General features: G+C 42.9%; 1 protein-coding gene across 9 annotated transcripts in view; it reads right to left on the bottom strand.

The window, feature by feature from the left end:
* Positions 1-1,794, bottom strand: part of CNOT4 (CCR4-NOT transcription complex subunit 4) — a 91,002-nt gene extending 89,208 nt beyond the window's left edge. For 7 of the 9 annotated variants that reach the window (XM_075498141.1, XM_075498187.1, XM_075498169.1 and 4 more), the window contains exon 1: positions 1,415-1,779. The gene's annotated coding sequence lies outside the window, so the exon portion shown is untranslated. Of the gene's footprint in view, positions 1-761; positions 906-1,414 lie in introns of all 9 variants that reach the window. The other 2 variants (XM_075498150.1, XM_075498212.1) reach the window with 2 other exon arrangements.
* Positions 1,795-18,697: the final 16,903 nt, after the last annotated feature.

Here is an 18,697-nt window from a genome sequence, read left to right as displayed (position 1 = left end):
AGGCTATCTGAAACTAATTCACCCTCTCAAACCAAACAGCTATTTTATTCTCTGCTCTTCATAAGCCTGTATTTTATTTTTTTCTGTTTCTCTTCCCTTTGTTTTTTTTTTTTAAAGTAGGGAGAGAAAGGGGCTAGAAGGAGTTTCATTCTTCTACCTATTCATCTTTTAGTATGAGTTTCTCTTCTGTTAGTGCCAGTCATCGCATTTACAAGAATATGAAGTCGAAGTACAGGGATGCTCAAGTCGAGACATTTTAAAACTAAGACAAAATACAGACACTTAAAACACAGCAAGTTAAAAATCTGTACAGGCTCAGTAAACATGCAATTGACCAACATTAACTTCTAAAACTTTTGGACAGGAGTAAGCTAACATCTGCAGGCCTAGAGTTTCCACAGCTCTAACTAGCTGATGGGTTTTGCTTACATTAACATATGCTCTAGAAAGAATTGCTTCTCCTATGAGCTACATACTTGATATTAACATACTGACACAAATATATAAGCCATGGACAATTAAATCCTTTCAGGTACTGTAACAAAGTATTTTAAGATAATTATCTAGCGTATTTTCCCCTCCCCTTTTACTGTACAGATGAAGACACTGGCAGCTCACTTTCAGACTGGCAGGTAGAGCTGTACGACCGTCGCTGGAAGTAGGATGAGAGCCCGTACGCAGCCTTGTCATTTGCTTCTGCTAACGCACAAAATGGAAAGAGCTTCTAGTATTTTGCAAGTAGGAGATGGAAAGTTACGTACCAGTTATTTTACTGACAGACAAATCTCGGGAGGTTACACGGACCGTCCAAAATAACACCAAAAATAAGAGGCTGCCATTTACCATCTGTTTGCCTCTCTCTCTCAGGAAAAAAAAAAAGTGCAGATCACAAGAACAAATGGAGCCTGGCTCCGGGGAGGAGGAAGAAGGGGAGAGAGGAAATTTCCACGCAAATCCTAAGTGAATCACGCCACGATCCCCGCGCCCGCCGCGCCGGCCTCCCCCGGCAGAGGCGAGCGACTACGGGGGCACCGTCCCCCCGCGCCCCCGGCCGGCGGCCCGGCCCGGCCCAGCGTCTCCCCCGCGCCGCGCCGGGGCGGCAAGGAGGGAATAAATAAAGCCTCCCCCGGGCAGCGGCACGGAGGGAGCCCCCTTCCCCGGCGCCCCCCGGGGAGGAGCCGCCCGCTCGCCCCTTCGCCCTCCCCACACGGCCCGGTGCCTTCCGCGCTCGACAGCGGCCCGGCGCGTCCACCCCGCCGCCGGGGCTGGCACCGGGAGGTAGGCTGAGGCCTGCGCCGTCCCAGTGAAGCCTCGGCGCTCTCGTAGTCAGAGCGGCCCGGCTCCCCCCCCCTCCTCCTCGCCTCTCCTTCCCTCCCTCCTTCCTTCCCCGGCCCGGCCTTCAGCTCGCACTCACCCGCCTTCCTCCTCCCTGCCCGGCCCGCGGTGCGTGTGCGCGGCTCTCCCTCACGCTGCCCGGCGCAGCGGCGGCCGGGCCGGCGGGGGTGGGCGGGTGGGTGGGTGAGCGTGCGGGGAAGGAGGCGAGGGGAGAAGGAGGAGAAGGGTGGGGAGGGAAGGAGAGAGGCGGCGAGGAAAGAGAGGAGAAGCGGGGGGGAGAAAACCGCAGCGACGCTCCTGGGGCGGGACCTGCGGCGGGCGGCCGGCCGGGCGCTTGGGCGGCTGCTCCGACGACCTTTACGCGAGAGACGGGTAATCTCCGAGCTCGGGGCGCTCCGCTGCCAGCCCGGCCACCATCTTACATTAGGGAGACTTGCCCTGGACGCCGCCTCCCCTGCGCTTGCGCCGCCGACAGTGGGCGGGGAGCAACGGCGGAGGTGCGGGGGGGGGGGACGGGGCTCGACGGCAACGGCCGCGACGGCGCTGGGCATGACGGGACTTGTAGGCGGCGGCGGCGCCGGCCCCGGCAGCGCGGGAGGAGGCGGCCGCTGTGCAGTCCCGAGCCCGGGGGGCCGGCCCCCTTCCTCCACCGCTGCCGCCTGGATAAGGCCGGGGACCCCAACCCCTCTCCCTAGGCAGGGCCGCCCCACCGCCTGGCCCCCCGCTCCGGGGAGTCCCCGGCCGTAAACCCGCTGCAGTTTTAGCCACCTGTTGCTGTCCATTAAACCTGTGCAGGTGTAAAGTACTGGGTTGATTTTTTTTTTCCTTCCCCTGTCATTGATGTTGCTTTGGGTTTTTTTCCCCCGCCAGGTCGAAGCGACCCCGTCTACTTCCCCCTCAGACTTTGCCGGTTGTCGGCTGCAACGTCTGGGGAGGAGATGTCCTCCCAGAAACCGGCTGTCAGCGAGCGCAGCTGTCGCGGCGTTTAGGTCGGGACTGGATGCGGCTCCCGGTAAATTCAACACAGGCCGCGGTTTCTCACGGCGCGTCCCTTCCCTCGCACGCCGGGAGACCGGGACTGTGCCCCTGCGCTGTCCCGCTCCCCCCTCCCGCGGGCGGCGGCTCCTGCCACTGCCCCAGCTTGCCAGCCCCGTCCTCTGGGGCCACCTCCCCCCTTACTCTTCCCTTTTTTCCCTTTTTTCTCCCCCCACCCCCTTTTTTTTTATCATCCTCACAGCCTCCAACCACGAGGAGCTGGTGTGACAGGATTACTTCGCTAACGAGGACATCTGTTTCTGAAGTTGCAAAATCTGGAGACCCCTTCCACCTCCCCCTGCAGTTCCCAGGCCGCTGTGCTGCTGTCCCGCCAGGCCCAGCTTCAGGTGGCCAAAGCCTCCCTCACCTTCCCTGGCGCCTCTGTCCCATGGCAGCAGGCACACACATAGTGCTGCCCCTTTGCTGAACAGATTTTTGTTGTTGTTATTATTATTAGGATTTTCCAGGTCCATTCCCCATTTGGAACAGAAGCCAAAGGCACAGAAAAAGGTGTTTTCTTGTTTTTCTCTCTTCACGTACAAAATCCAGGCAAATTCTGTTTTCATGCGTAGGGGCTGTAATTTTGACAGAAGCAACTTCCTGCAAGTTCTCAAGGAAAGGATCTCTCCCCTTGCCAAAAAGGCTTTTTTTTTTTGGTCTTTGTATTGTCAGAAACTCACACAAACCACTTTGCTTCTGTCTCCTCTTTCTACCGCAGACACCCTGGGCCACGGGCCTGTTAAAACTGAACCCGTAACTCTCTCTTCCTTTTTCCTGTAGTCCCCATGCCACACAAAGGACCTCATCACCTCAGCTAACAGACAAAAAGAGCACTTTTACTCACCGCCTTTATAGCTCTCTAGTGGCTCTCCTGCACTGGCATCCTTAGCTCTCCAAATGGGCAGCCTCATCCTGGGTGTTGAATTATCAGTTACCTCCAGTGCAGAAGCTATTACTACTTTTGTCATGACAATACACATCTGAGAATTTTACTTATTTCAGCAATTGATAGGAAAGAGAGGTGTTCATCACAGAATGCACTGGCATAACTATTTCGTTTAGTGGCATGATGTTTTTCTTCTTTACTTTTGTATCTTAGATTGAAGTGTTATACCAGTATAGCCTCGTACAATATGCCCGTTCCACTAACATTAAAGTGCCTTGTGTTGGCATAGCTTATTCTCCTTCCTAAAACAAGTTAACATTACCTTGTGCATATTAAATTTTATATTGACATACGTATATCCACAACAGGAAAGCTCTATGAATTAACTTTACCACTTCTGCCTGTAGGCAGAACCCAGGTCTCCATAAAAATAAATGCTGTTTTCAGTAGTAGACTTGACATGTGAACACAAATGTAATGTGCTTTTGAAAACAAAATGTACAATGGAATATAAACACCTATATGTGTGAGAAATTCCATGTTTCTCTGCACATATATTCAATTGTAACATATGCTTCATATATATAGCTACATATTAATCAAATTCAGGTGAATGTATGTATACAAAATAATATATTTCTCAAAAAGTTTATAGTTTTCACATTTTCATATTGCATATTGAATTCACAGGATTCATAGGCTCCAGAAGTACCCATTATGTAAGTAACTTATATAAGTAATGTAATTGTTGACACACCTCATACCTGGCAACGTTTCCTGTTGAATAAAAGCAAGTACTCTGACTCAGAAAGAAAGATTAAAAATAATATATCTAAAAGCTGCAATCCTTGGTCAGAGTTGAGGCTGTTTATTAAGTGAATTCTGTGACTTCTTTTAATCCAGTATTAAGGAGTCTTTCCCTTAGTAAGAGTCTGTTCATACCCCTTTGCTGAGCCCTGCATGAACACAAATTTCAGCAGCATCCAATAATGACATAGAAAAAAATGTACATGGCTGAAGATTACTTTGGCTGATGTTACTGAAGGTTACCCATAGCCCTGCTTCCACCTCTGCTTTAATCCGGTAAGAATAATTCACTAGGCCATCATGTGGCCATTGTAAGATTTAAGATGTCCTTAAATTAATTATTTGTTTGCTTTTAAGTAATTGTAATTTTTTCATTCAGTTAGTCTTACATAGCCACATTTTGACACCTTATTTGCTTTTGGAAATGTTTGGTTTACATTTGTTTTGAATAGGTCTGATAACTGAGCAGGACTGTTTCTAAGAAATTGTTTCCATATCTACAAGGAAAAGCTTTCAGAATACTTTTTATTGGAAATAACCAATGTGTACTAGCTAGAGTAAAAATGTGTATCGATATGATTTATTTATTGTGGTTCAGCCCCCATTTCCCTGTGATTTGTTGCATACGCACTGTTGTGCATTGATTTGCACCACATGCTGGGAAGGTGTTCTCCCAGGCAATGCTCTGTGGCCGCTGTCTTGTGGAACAAACATAGGAACCTACCGGGATTCTGCAGTTTGGGGTGAAACCAAGCTATTTTCAGGACTCCTCCGGTGTTAAGTCACCGCCATTTCAAATGGCTGCCAAGCTGTATGGAAGAAACGCAGAGGAGATTGACAGTGGAGTGTCCTGAGAAGGGATTAGAAAGAGATACGATGGTGGTGTACCAATACTGGCAGAAAAGGAGGCGGCAGAGATTAAGTAATTCCCATGCCTGGTTGGGATGAAGAGTAATTATGCTGGGACTTCAGAACGGTAAAGTTTGTAAAGCATCTGTACGGACTGCAGTCTGAATATTCAGCAACAAAAAAACAATAAAGCAGCACCTCTGCATGTGGACATGTGTAACCTTTAGTGCCTCAGTCCTTGCCAGCAACCCAGTTGGCTCGCTGCTCACTGGATTGATGCTGGTCTACCAGTGTGTGCTGGAAATATATATTATGTGCTTTCATGGTGCTGGTACTGAGAAAATACTTCAAGATTTGGAAACTTCATGATCCTGAGTTGTGCTGGAAGCAGCGGCTGGACGTGTGTGCCTGTATTTCAGACTGAAAGTCAGGTTTCATAAATAGAAAAAAAGATGTTTTTTCAATCTTCTGCAAAGCCTCATTGAGACTATGGAAAGTTCACAGCTATTAATGCAGAATGATATACAATAGTTGACAACAGGTTTTTTAGAAATTCAGCCTTATTTACGGCAACAAAAATAAGAATTGCTCCCCGGACTGCAATGGATGTTAATGATGTGTCCATTCCTTTTGTCAGTCTGGGAGATCCAGACATCTTTCTGCTTCTCTGGCTAATTATGCCTTTTACTGGGCAAATGTGTTGGAGAAAGGAACTGTATGACTGTTCTGAGTAACTGTAGAATAATAATGAAGGGCTTTGTTGGGAAATTGAAGGGCAGGTGGAGGAGCCTTACAAACACTCTGATCAATATTTGCTGCAAGTGGCAGATGTTCACCATGTCTTGTTCAAAATCCATGAGAGAAGGAGGAGGTGTCCATGCTGCTCTGGCAAACAGGATGAGGGACTTGTCCTGCTCTTTCCTAAATGAGAGAATACAGTGGTAAAAATGAATGTATTACAGCCAAAGATATGAAAGAGATGCATCTTTGTTAATGTTTTTGTGTTATTAGGAGAAAATGAGAACTTTAGTGGGATGCCTCAGCCAAATTTTTCATGATAATCTTTACTTACTCAGCATAACTCTGGCACAGCGCACTTTATCTGCTAAGTGCACCTATCTTTGCAAATGAAAGCAGAAATCACTCCTGTTTTCTGGAAAGGGTGCAGTGGGGACCTCCAGGAAGCTACCAATACTCTTGTTAACCTCAGGGGCACTTGAGGTAGTGGTATAACGTCCTAATATTCTTCAGAGGTCTGTTTCCTTCTGCACAATTTACAGCAAAACTTCCTGTATGTTGTTTTCCTTCTCCCAAACTCCTCTGATTCTAGACACTTGTGTGAAAGTTAATACAAGTTGCCACAAGCATCCTTCCAGCTCTTTTCTTGCCTTCTGGCTCCTGTGCTGAAATCCATTCACAGAATCCTTGGACTTCTCCTTCCTATCCTCCTTTTCTTTTTGAAACATTTTTTATGCATCAAGCAGCTTGCAAGGCTCATGTTCCTCATCATACCGGTGCCTCGGTTGCCAGAGACAAATTGCAAATATTTGTCATTTCTACACTGAACTCAGCACCAATGATAATAGGTTTCATTTTTTTTCTCAGTTTTGGAATGTCATTCCCGTCTGTTTTTCCAGTCTGGGCTTTCCTAGGAAATGGATGTTCCCAGGGAACCCAGTAGTGTGTAATAAAGTAAGATGCCTCCCACTTCCATAGAAATCTTCTTCCATCTTCTTTCCATAGAAATCCTGTGCTGGTGTTGGAATGGGAAGGAGGGAAGAAGATGCTGGGGTAATGAAAGGTGAATAGTAACAGGATTCAAGTTTGCAGTTCTATATGCACCTCTGTAGCAATGTTACCTTGAAGTGTGTTTCCAAGAGATGAGGAAAAGTCTTACCGAAAAAAGCAATGGATAAATCAGAAAGATATGCAGCATCGCATAGAAGAGTACTGAAATATATTCAATTGCAGAAGTGAGAGAGACACCATGCAGATAAGCAACCAAGAAGGCTGCATTGCTTTGCTCTGTGCATAGTAAAATGGAGCGCAGTCTTTGCCTTAAGATCTTCTATAACACACACAGGTCAGCATCATGTGCACTAGAAGGGAACAGCCTTTAGAGCAACTGGCCTGAATCCAAGAATTTCATATTGCTAAAGATTTGATTGTAAGTATCTTATAATCTCAGCATTTTGAAATGTTTAATTTTGGTAATTCGTCTCATAAAATGTGAAAGGAGCTAAAGAGTGCTGAACAAATTATGAGCCAAAGTATATTTGCTATTGCTTTTTTTTCTGCATCCGCTGTTGCAATAAATATGCCTGCCCTGCAATCTGTATTCCCTTTAACTCATGCGGTGCTGCCACGTTATCTGAGTGGCAGGAAGAGTAGCAGCGAGCCCAGATGCGTAGTCAAGCAGTGTGAGGAGGGGACAGAAGATTGAATTCTTGCTTGTGGAGCACCACAATGACCACACTAGGGAAAGCAGTGCCAAATGGATGGAAAGAGGCTCATGGTTCATACAGCTCATTTCCACCACCGGTGATGGCATCCAGATACTACCTGGTTTAGAGATGCAGAGCTATAATATAATACAGGACATGATAGGAATATTTCCCTCTGCAGCATTTTCAAGCTGACTGTCTATCTGGATTTCAAACAGCATTTTTGTAACCGCAGTCTTTGCATTTCAGTTTAGTGGTTTGAAAAAAAAAATTAGCTCTACAACTCTCTATTTGAAGTGACATCATTTGACAGCTGTGGTCAGTCACCTGGGTACGTTACAATACTGGGGTTCAGCAGTGACTTCACAGTTCATCCTATTCTGGTCAGTTAGAAGTCCTGGAGGTCCTGTTCACATCCCTTGTGCTCTTGCAGACCAGCCAGTGTTATTTTGCTTTATGGTGGCACTGGTCCATTTTTCAGGAATGTCTCTTTCTTGCATTCAGTTTGGCCAACACTCACAAATCCTAATATTTGAGGCAGTGTCATAGAGTTGGGGCTGGATGTGCTACATACAACCCATGAGACAGTATCAGGGGAGGAAAAGAGGTGCTGCTCTAAAAAAAAATGTGTGAATCTGGGGGGACACACATTGGAATTGCAAAGGAAGCCATCAGCATTCAGCGAGAGTGATAACATACCTAATCCAGATGATCTTGTAACAGAGGAGGGCACTCAGGGGCCAGACAGCAAATAAACTTTACCACATTATACAATGAGGGAAAATCATTCAAAAATGGACAGAATCCTCTCACGAGCTTGATGCAGGTCATAGCTGAAGGCTGTGGGCTGGTGAGCCTGGGTTTCATTCATGCAAAAAGAAAGCCCAGCCACTTTAAAACAATCTTTGCAAATGCACTCAAGCCAACTCATCTAAAATATTTGAAGTAACATTCCTGTGTAGACAGGACTTCATTATGTTACTTGTTATTGTTTTCAGGGAGTCCTCACCTGCTCTTTAAAGTGCAACATACATTACGAGAGAGAATGATTGCTCATTATTGTTGTATTCCTTAATTGCCTTCTATATTAGTGTGTTCAAAGGAATGTATTTTTTCTCTTCTGCCCTTCTCTGCCTGCATCCGACAGCACTCAGCATTTTCCACAGAGCTCAAAATTGCTCGCATTCTTATAAAAACGCCTCAGCCGTATGGGATTTGCTGAGATGAAGTAAAAAGTGCACGACTTGAGAAAATGCAATACTTGATCCTGCATATTGATTCCATGGCTGCCGTATGAACAGGAACTGTTAGTTACAAGAATTTCCACAGACTTTATCGGTGTTGGAGCTTGTGTTCTGCATAGGCCAGGTGTGACAGGAGCTCACCTGTCAAGAAAGTATGACGTTGCCTTAAAGGGCTGGGGTGAACTTTGATGCTCGTAAATATATTGCACCAGCCAAGCTCCAGCTGCAACCTTGCAGTTTTCCAGGCAGATCTACTTCCTTTTGCCAAAGGAATGTGAGCTACCGCAGCTAATTTTATGCTATATAAATAATGCTGGTAGAGAGACAAGCCTGAAATTAGATAGGTTAGATAGGCAAAATAATAGATTAAACAGGAAAGTCGAAGCATTTGTTAATCAGAAATATGAGTATGTTCCTTAAGGAGCTGCAGGAACCTGACTGTAATGATGACAAATGAGAGATCCCAGAATAATAAGATCAGTCTTGCATATAGGCAGCACCATAACTGAGACTCTGTATGACATAGATGCGCTTGTTGTACAGAGAAATTGGGCCCTTATATTCTGATAGAGAACATTTCCTCTTCTTAACAGCCTGTGCTTGACACGCTGACAGAGCAAAGGTTGTGCTGTGTGCCTTGTGCTGCTCTGCTCTCTTTCCCCTTCTGCTCCATCTTCCCTCCAGCGCCCTGCAGCATGACAGGGCCAGGCTGAGAACCATCGAGGGCAGGGATCATATCCAGGGGGAGCAGAGACCAGGCTGGTATCCCGACCATATTGTATAGGCTAACCGAGACATGTAAAGGATGGTAGATATATTTCTATTTTAATGTATTTTTTTATTCTTTCATATGCATTTTAAAATTTTACTGTGTTTTCCCCTGCAACATTTTAAAATCACTGGCACATTACTGCATGAATAGGAGAATTTCCTGCTAACGGGCCAGACATAGAATTAACGCCCTGGGTAGACCTAGTTTGTTTTACTCCTAATAATCTAGCACTTGTTTTTTTAGGGAATGATAAATTGTCTCTGATTCTTAAATAGGTTATTTTAAACTGTACCTAGTCAGCCTCTGATAGGAGCCATATTTTGCTAAACCATGTAAATCATGTGCAGATTTTTACTTTAACTTACTTTCGTTTTGTTTTCTTCTCCTTACTCTCTTTGTATTGGTATCGCACCTGGGAAACCAAAATGACATTTTGCATGGAAAGCTTCAGCACAGATGTGCCACCAGCACTTCCACTGACAGCGTATTGTGTCACGCTTGCCTGAAGTGCTTATAACTTGTTTTATGCAAACTCACTGTATGCTGGGCCTTAAAATGTACTGCACAGTTGTTGGATTGACATGGGAAGAAGGAAGGATATGCCGAGTTTTTTAAGTGTTTTTAGTCCATGCCTAGCAGTATTTCTCCTAACCAGTGAATAAAACAGTGTAATGTCTAAAAGCTACAACTTTCAAAACTTTTAGATGTTTATATTTGCATGGCATCCCATGATAGTAGCCTGATTTCCAAAACAGGTGAGCATTTGCAAGTTCTCCTGAGGTCAATGAAAACTCATCTTCTCTGAAAGACAGTTCCATTCTGCAAGTTTCCCACACAGGATTTCCATGTTGAATATTAGACCTACACTGTGGAAAACACTGGGTACAGTATTATGATGTAAAAAAAAAAGGTGGGCACCCACCAGATTCTACCAAATGTACCCAGAATCTTCCATGTTTAATCTCTTGGGTGTATTATGTTGGAATAAATTTTGAAAAGACTTCAGGGTAAAGCTATGACTAAGCAGAATAGTAGGTAATGAAGAATCTCCTGAGAGAAGAGAGTAGGGAATGTACCGTGGAGTAAGATGCACAGGGTGATGCCTAACAGTAGGTTCTTCCATAAGCATGTGGACAGCTTTGTTGTCCTTCAGAGGCAACCCATTCATTCAGCTGAGATGGTGGGCCATCACTTTCTTCACTCTCCAGCACAGAAGCAGCAGAGTAAGAACATTAAGATTAGGTGGGAAGCCAGCTACTTCCCACTTGGGTAAAAAGACTTTGCCAAAATCAGGGATGAAAGGGAAGTAAGTTGCTGGTTGCTTGCTTCTTCACTCCTCCTCTTTGCAGATAGGAATCTAGACACTGGACTTTCTTCCTTCTGAGTAACATACACCTTTCCTCATTCTTCTGAGGAGTATGTGCCTTGACTCATTGCAGGACTACTTCAAAGGCACAGAAGTCAGAGGGAGCACTCTCAGACCTTTTCTCACTAGAATGAAGTCATACATTCCCACCTCAGGACAGGTAAACAATAAGTAGTCTCAGCTGAGATCTTAGTAAAGGCAAAGGACTGATCTTTTCATCTTCAAGATCTAGTTAAAATCCAAGCTTCTTATCTAAGCTTATCTCAATTTAGTAATGTAAGTGAAAATACCCCTGTCAATTTTATTTAAAAATAAATAGGTACAGTATCTATTTATTGAGTTATGGCCATTTTCATGAAAAGTAAAAAGAGCAGAAACAAAGAGTGCAGGTCGCAAAATGTGAAGTAAAACTGCTGAAAAAATAACAGTTGTTCTGTTGTACTCCTAGACAAAGGAGACTGTGATGGCCTAATTGAGTTTTATTAGGCATTGCCTTCTAATTGTTGATGTGACTGAACAATCAAAACTGTAAAAGGCGCTTGGCTAATATTCTGAGTAGTGTACTTCCTTAAGAAAACTTAGCTATTGCACAGCAGTCACCTTTAATTGGTACCTTTCATCTCAGATAACTGGAGGAATTAAGAGGAAAAATAGAGCTACCTTAGGTTTTCATGGCTCATCTGCATCATGTATAGACCTTTAAAGTTTAGTAGCATGTTATGTCCTCCTTACATTCAGACAAAACAGCGCTGCATGTCGTGAAGTAACTGGTTCAAACAGCTCTGCTTGTCATGAAGCAACCGGTTCATGAGAGAAGTCTCCAAGAAATTCAGCACACAAAAGTTCAAAAGGATTGTGGCTCTAAGCCCTCTTTTTAGGAAGTGCTCCAGTGCTTAAGCTTTTGCACCTGTGAAATTCAAGCAGTTGTTTTAAATAAAAGCTCTAAAAGTGAGCCCTAGTAGCTCAGTCTGCAGAGGGCTGGCAACTGCTGTGGAGCAGATTGACAGCACAATTACCTGTGAGGTGTGCCCCACTGGGAAAAGGTTGAGATGGGGCAGTTTGTTCATGTCACAGCATGTGACAAAAGGTTACCAGAAAGGTGATTACTCCTGCCCTACCACAGCAGTCCTTGTGTCAATTGGTTCTAGCAATGGCAGCCAGGCTTCCCATTGAAGAACTTCTTACTATGACATGGCTGACTGCAGCCATGATTTGGATGAGAGAAGGATGTGGGCAGAGAAGCATCATGTGAGTAAAAACATACACTGCCCTGGGTGACACTAGCTGTGTGTGTACTTACTGTCCCCTTATTTTTTCCCCTTAATTTTAAGTATCAACAATTAATACTATCCCCTTAACTTCCTCTAAGTCTGCACAGTATTTCAAGAGGAGGTAAGTTGCTTATGAACAGGGAGTCCTAGCAATGAGGAAGTCTGTTAGCTCTAGAGGGAGGCTAACTCCTCAAAAAGTCCTTTTTCTGGTGTTATGTATGAAAGTTGGTGTGAGGTAAGACTTCGAGTTGGATCATTAATTTAAGGAGCCATGAATAGAGAGAGAAGACACAGAACTCTCAGACAAGAAATCAGTTTATTGAGAGCACTAGGGCTGTATGACTCACTGATTTATCTGAGTAGGCAAACAAACCAGAAAGTATTAAAAGAGTGGCTCTGATCAATACAAATAAAAACATGTTTTTGTTCTTGATGAGATCAGGAAAAAAAATCCACCCTTAGAATACAGATTGCCTTGGTTTGGAATAACTGTAAGGAAAAAAAGGTTGTGGCTGGTCAGGTTGACAGAGCTGGTGGAAGTGGTGTCCCCTTTCACATATGGCTCAGGCTTTCAAGAACTTTCCAAAGTAGTAGACACTTTGCATTTCTTCATGATTTAGGCAGAAAGTGAATTAGTATTTGAGTCTCACAGTACTTAAGCAAAAGCTCTAGGCAGTTGAGGGCCTTGGATTGTGCTTCCCTCAAGTCTTTTGGTTGACGCTGATGTTTTTGTCCAAAAGACTTAATCACTGAGACAAATCACAGGAGAAATATTCTTTATCTGGTGGTCAGATTAGTCATTTGAACGGTGGGATTATCTCTACCCTGCTCCCTGGCATGTTCCAGTTCCACATCAGGTGAAAGTTTAATTATTTTTGCAAAATGAAGTGGCACTAAAGAGAGATTGAGAGCATAGAATGCCAAAGTCCCCTCCAACCTTTATGGGAGGTAGGAGATGTATGTTAAGCTGGGGGAGGTCGGGGGGGATGTGTGTGCGTGTGGAAGTTAGCAAGCCTCTCACAACCTGAACAAGTGATCTGAACTCCTCCAGTGAAAGGGAGGCATTAATCTTTCCTATAAAGCTGTTTGGATCTCACCTCAAAATTAACACTAGAATTTCTGAGTTCTGGGAAATCACACCTTAAAACACATTTACCATCTGCCAGTATAAAACAATGTCAAACTAAGCCACCCAAAAGGCACAATCAAAACTTCATTAAAAATAAGGCCACCTCATTTTTAGGGGTTTCTCATAGCTTAGTGTCCTTGTGTAGTTACAGTCTAAATATACCTGCAAGCAAACCTTTCCCTCAGTGTCTCAGAATGAGTCAGTACCTCAAGCTTCTCCTGGGCTGGACCTCACCGCAACTTCTTGCTTCTGCAGACAGACTGTGCATTAAATAAGACCGAGAGTGATGCATAAGAAAAACAAAATTATAGTATTAATAGGCAGATGCCTAGGAATGCAGCCGAGTAACACATTCTGAGTGTTATTTCCAAGCAAATATTGATTGTCGTTTGTAAAGAGATAGCACAAGATGTAAAGCTATCCTGAGATCATAATTTACTGCTGTCTACTTAAAGAGAACTGGTATGACCCTTTATGCAGATATCAACCCTAATGATGAATGTGGGTCACTACTTTTTTCTGTGTGTATTTGATCTTTGAATGTCTGTTCTTCAAATCAGTATTTCTTATATGCATGCTTTCAATAGGTTACTAACTTTGGAATGTACTATTCTCCTAAGAATGCTTCATTATAATTCCACTAAAGTTAATCTACAATACTAGTAGTTTTGGCTTGCAGAAGGACCTAAAGGATTACCATTCTACCATGTTGGACATCTACAGACACACACAATTAACTCTGGGAATTTTGTTTTCTCCATTGGTTAGGTCTCATTTTAGCTGAGAGGTCAGATTAGCTGACCAGGTGTTTTTCAGTACTACATTTCAAAGACAGATTTAGCTTTGTCTGATTTAGAATAGATGATAAGGGAAATTTTGAATGATGAGGGAAATTAATTTTTACCATCTGACACCATCTAGAAGAAAGCTATGAGAGTTATATGTGCCAAGCAGCTCAGAAACCTGTGCATAAGATAAAGGTTTTCCACCATTCTCCTCTTAAGCACTCAAGCAACTGAATGAGCGTAAGCCATAAACTCCAGGCTTGATCACTCAAGCACATAATATAGTTTAGTGCTCCAATGTCTAAGGTGTCACCTTGGTAGGAGTTATTGAACATGTGGTCTCAACAATTGCCCCATTAATTGTGAACAGCTAATGTTGCTTCTAATTATCCTTCTGCAGCAGTCATAACCAAATAAGGCAGGAGGAGACTTCAATAGACATGTGACTTCCAGTGAAATATTTTGACACCAGAGCCAATTAATACAGTTGCTTATTCCAGAAATTGGATTTGTTCAGTTCATGTCCTTCAGATTCTTGCTCCTGAGGATAATTCTTCCTGATCCTCAGGAAACTTCAAAAACCCAAAATTGGACTGGAGCAGAAAGCAAATCCTTTCTTATGCTACGTATTTAAACAGGGTTTTCCTTCAAATAAGCTACCTCAGAGCATCAGGCCAGGAAAAGTATTTCAGTAATTGACTGTCAGAAGTATGCAAGCCAAATTCTGCACACATCTTTGGTGTACAGGAGCTTCTTATCTTGTACCCAGAGAACTCCAAAGAAGTGGACAGCACTGGGAAAATAATTAACAAAATGGTAGTGTAATTTGTGAAGCAATTTCATGTTGCAGTAGAGATGGCATTACGAGATGCCATTTTTCCTGAGTCTCACTGGTTCCCATATCAAATTCACTCAGTTTGTAAGTATAAGATCATTATTTTTTTTTTACAACTTAGCTTAGATTATGACTGTCAAGATACTTTCTCTCCTGTCTCTTGTATCATCTCCACTTACAGAAACCCTGTGCTTTACATTCTTAACACAGACATTTTTGTGCAACTTTACACACCTTCAGTGTTGCTCAAGTGACCTCATTACACTTCTGTAGCTTTACACCTATTCCAGCACAGCCATTCTCTGATGAGAAGCCAAAAGGATGCAGTAAGTGTATAACAGCCTGCAGAATACATACAACATGCTTCATAAAGAGCTCGGCATGAATTTCAGGACGAAGTCTGAATTTGTGGGACTGGCAACTAGCAAAAACGTCAACCATCTGTAAATCTGATATGGAAATCACTGAACAGAATGAATATCAATAAGGCAGTTGATGTACCAACACTTCTACTTACTATATCAAATATCTCCACTTTGCTCGTACTTTGTCTTTCCATCGTTTCCCCTGTTGTATGTTTCTCCACCTCTTGTTGTCAATTACTAGCAGCTACATCATTACAATAATCAGATTATCTCCCAGGCTAGTAACTGCCTCATTTGCTTCAGAAGCTGAATGGAGAAATTATTACAAAAAAGAAAAGCTATTCTTCATTCGGGATAGAGAAGAAAGAATAACAAGATGGATAGCTCTAAGGGCCCCAAAGCAGGAATTAGGAAAAAAATTAACTTACAATACATCACAGGGCCAAGAACAGTATTTTCATTTTACCTCTGAAGCCTGAACAGGGATCATAAAGACCCAATTGTCAAGCAGGAAAATTACTGATACTGTTTATCAAGGCATTCATTTCTGGTCAGATGCCTATAGTCAATAATTGTCCTCACCTACACAGGAAGGGCAGCACTCACCGTTGTTCAGCTCCTCTCCTTCTGCTCCCAGACCCTGAGGAAGGTATTCATATAACTTTGAGAACATTTAGCTCTTTGTTGCCTTGGACTAGATCAACCACTTACCCAAGCTAGCAACAACCTCACGCAGTTTCTCTGATGAGCTTAGATACCATGGTGACAGTAGAAATATCTAGGATGGAAGACAGAGAAATTACAAAGTTATTTTGTTGAGAATCGCTGCAGAGAAAGGTCTTAGACTTTCTTCTAAAATTTGACGCCGAGCTAACTATCTTGATGTATAAAACATGCTTTTTGCAACAAAGAGAGGATTATAGTCAGCTAACAAGTTTTCAGGAAAATTAGCCGGCATAGTAAGAGAATTCAGGGTTTTTTTTACTCTGCCAACTTAACGTAACCCAAAAACACATTCTTTTTCTCTGTTCAGATGGGGCCAGGCTAAAGATCCAGTTGATCGGCATTCCAGGCCTGCTGTGAAATGTTATACCCATTTTTACAGACCAGTAAGCTAAGATGCACAGACAGAGTTAGTGTCAGTCAAAGTAAGAGCTCAAGGAAGTTTTATGGTCTAATCAGTAGCCAGAAATGCTTTTTACTTTTTGGGTAAAGAGGCATATTTCACAATGTAAAGACTGGTCTATTTATGTAGATGCACTTCTACAAGGCATCTTTTTCAGCTGCGATGCAGAAACGCCTTTTAATTTTCAATGTACTCCATCACGCAGGATGTGAACACAATGACACTCAAGATTAAAGGTGGGAAATTAAGCATGGCCTCTTGGGCATTTGAACAATACTTTTTTATTGCTAATAATAATTCTGCCTTATCATAATAAAATGTAAAGAAAATGAATTATAATATCATCATCGTTATCTTCGTATCTTGATGTGTGATTTGGCTATGAACCACAGTGACTAAATTTAGTATTATTAAAATTAAGAATGTTACACCTGTAAAACATCACAAACCACCTAGAAGTTCCAGTCAAAGAGCAGGTTCCCATTGTGCAGTTTGTTTTAATTATTACGAGTAGTTATTTCCGCCTACAGAAAATAACATCTCTTACACAAAGGTCTTGCACCGCACAAGCAGAATTCACTACCCTACAGGTGAACTGGGACCTCCTTTCCCTGGAATCCAGAGGAATTAATATCCACCCCAGGTATTTAGTGTCAGCCTACCTTTGATACTTCACAGATTTCCATCTTCTAATTAAGGATGAAAGAAGCTGGTGTCCCTCACTGAACCCAGCTGTATTGGGGAACTTGCTGAGAGCTATTGTTAGGAAGAGGAATGAGGTATTCTTTTCCTATAGTGACTTGGCAAAATTAGTCTACCAAACCAGCCAGTGATCCTGGGTAAACAATAAGATCCTAAATTAAAGGACAGCAAATAAAGTGAGAATAAGCAAAGAATTCATGGACTTGCCTGCTCATCAAAGCATGGATGGACACAGCTATGCCAATATAAATATGTGCAGAATGTATGGTATGGTGTATCTAGATACCTCTCTTACCTCATCCATACTAGGAGCTGTATTGTCACAGCTATTTTGCATTAAAATATCACATTGCCGACAGAGAAAGAGTATAATAAATGCAGTGCAGCTGGAGCTAAATGTGGTATTTTTCTTCTGAAGTTCAACTGCCCAGTGACCTACCCCATGCCATCCACTCTTTTCAGTGTTTTTTTTTTTCTTCATGTTGCTATGTGACCATTGGCCAATTGGCAAGGAGAGGAAAGAATTATCTGGAAATTTAAAATATTAAATCTGCAGTGGTTAGAAAGGATTTTTTTTTTTCCAACAGAGATTAAAAAAAAGTGTGTGCAATCTGGCTGCATCTGAATGCCAAAAGAAATATGACAGCTCTTAATGCCTGTGAAAGGCTTTTTAAAAGAATTGATTTATTTATTTATTTATTTATCCCTCTCCCCCCCCCCCCCCCCCTCCACCCCCAAGTCTTGTTTCTTAAGGAAACAAGGCTTAGGAAATCACACTCTTGTCTGCCAAACCTTTTCAGTAACTTTTGAACCTGTTGCAATTCCTGAACCAATTCCAACCCAATCTGATCAAGGGCTAAAGGCCTCAAAAACTTATGTCCTTACAAAGTTTGTGAAAATCAGGGAATGTATAAAGGAAAAAGATCAAATTAGGATCCCTGTGGTTGGAGAGGCTGAAGCAAAACCTCAAGCTATCCACTAGGTTCAACGTGGCCAGGCGATCAGCACACATATCTCTGAATTTATCATCGTACCTGCCTTTCATAGCCATGGATCTTGGGGTGGTACGTGGACAGCATAAGAGCAGAGCTCTGGCTTCGCAGAGATGGGTGCATGGGAGAAGAGATAGAAATGTTGTACCCAGGCTGCAATAGTTCTGCTGCTTGTGGAATAACTTATTTCTTACTTTCACCTCTTGCCTGGCACTCTTCCTTTCCTAGAATAAAATAAATAATTCACTGTCTATCATTCTCATTGCAATAGGTCTGTTCTGGTTCATGGCTAAGACCAAGAAAAAGGAAATCTCAAGGAAATATGATGGCCTAAATGAACAGATTAGGCCAAATTAATGGGAACAGATTAATCCATTGAACTCTGAGAGGAGCTGTTTTTGACAGGACAGACTTCCCCCCCCCCTTTTTTTTTAAATTTCCTTTTCTCTCTCCTCTTTCACCTCTGACTAATCCTGGTGAAACTGTTTCTCTGGTTTCTGTCTCTTTTTTCTCATAGCTGCCTTGCCAATTCACTCTCACCCCAAGACCACTGCTCTCTCTACATTGCCCCCTCTGCCATCCCATTATAGAGAAGATGTAGAGAAGCAAAGATAGTTATTTTGCCAATTTCCCATGGGTCTAGTTCATTGGACATGGTTTTGCAACTGTGAAATATTGTTTTAATAAAGTTCAAGAAGGGAAACTATTGGCACTAAAAATGAATACATAGTCTTGGTGGAATCTTTTATCTTAA

The sequence above is a fragment of the Mycteria americana genome, chromosome 1 (genome assembly GCF_035582795.1).
Source record: "Mycteria americana isolate JAX WOST 10 ecotype Jacksonville Zoo and Gardens chromosome 1, USCA_MyAme_1.0, whole genome shotgun sequence".
NCBI lineage: Eukaryota > Metazoa > Chordata > Aves > Ciconiiformes > Ciconiidae > Mycteria > Mycteria americana.
Note: the sequence above shows the minus strand (reverse complement) of the source record. Positions and strands in the feature narration are given on the sequence as shown.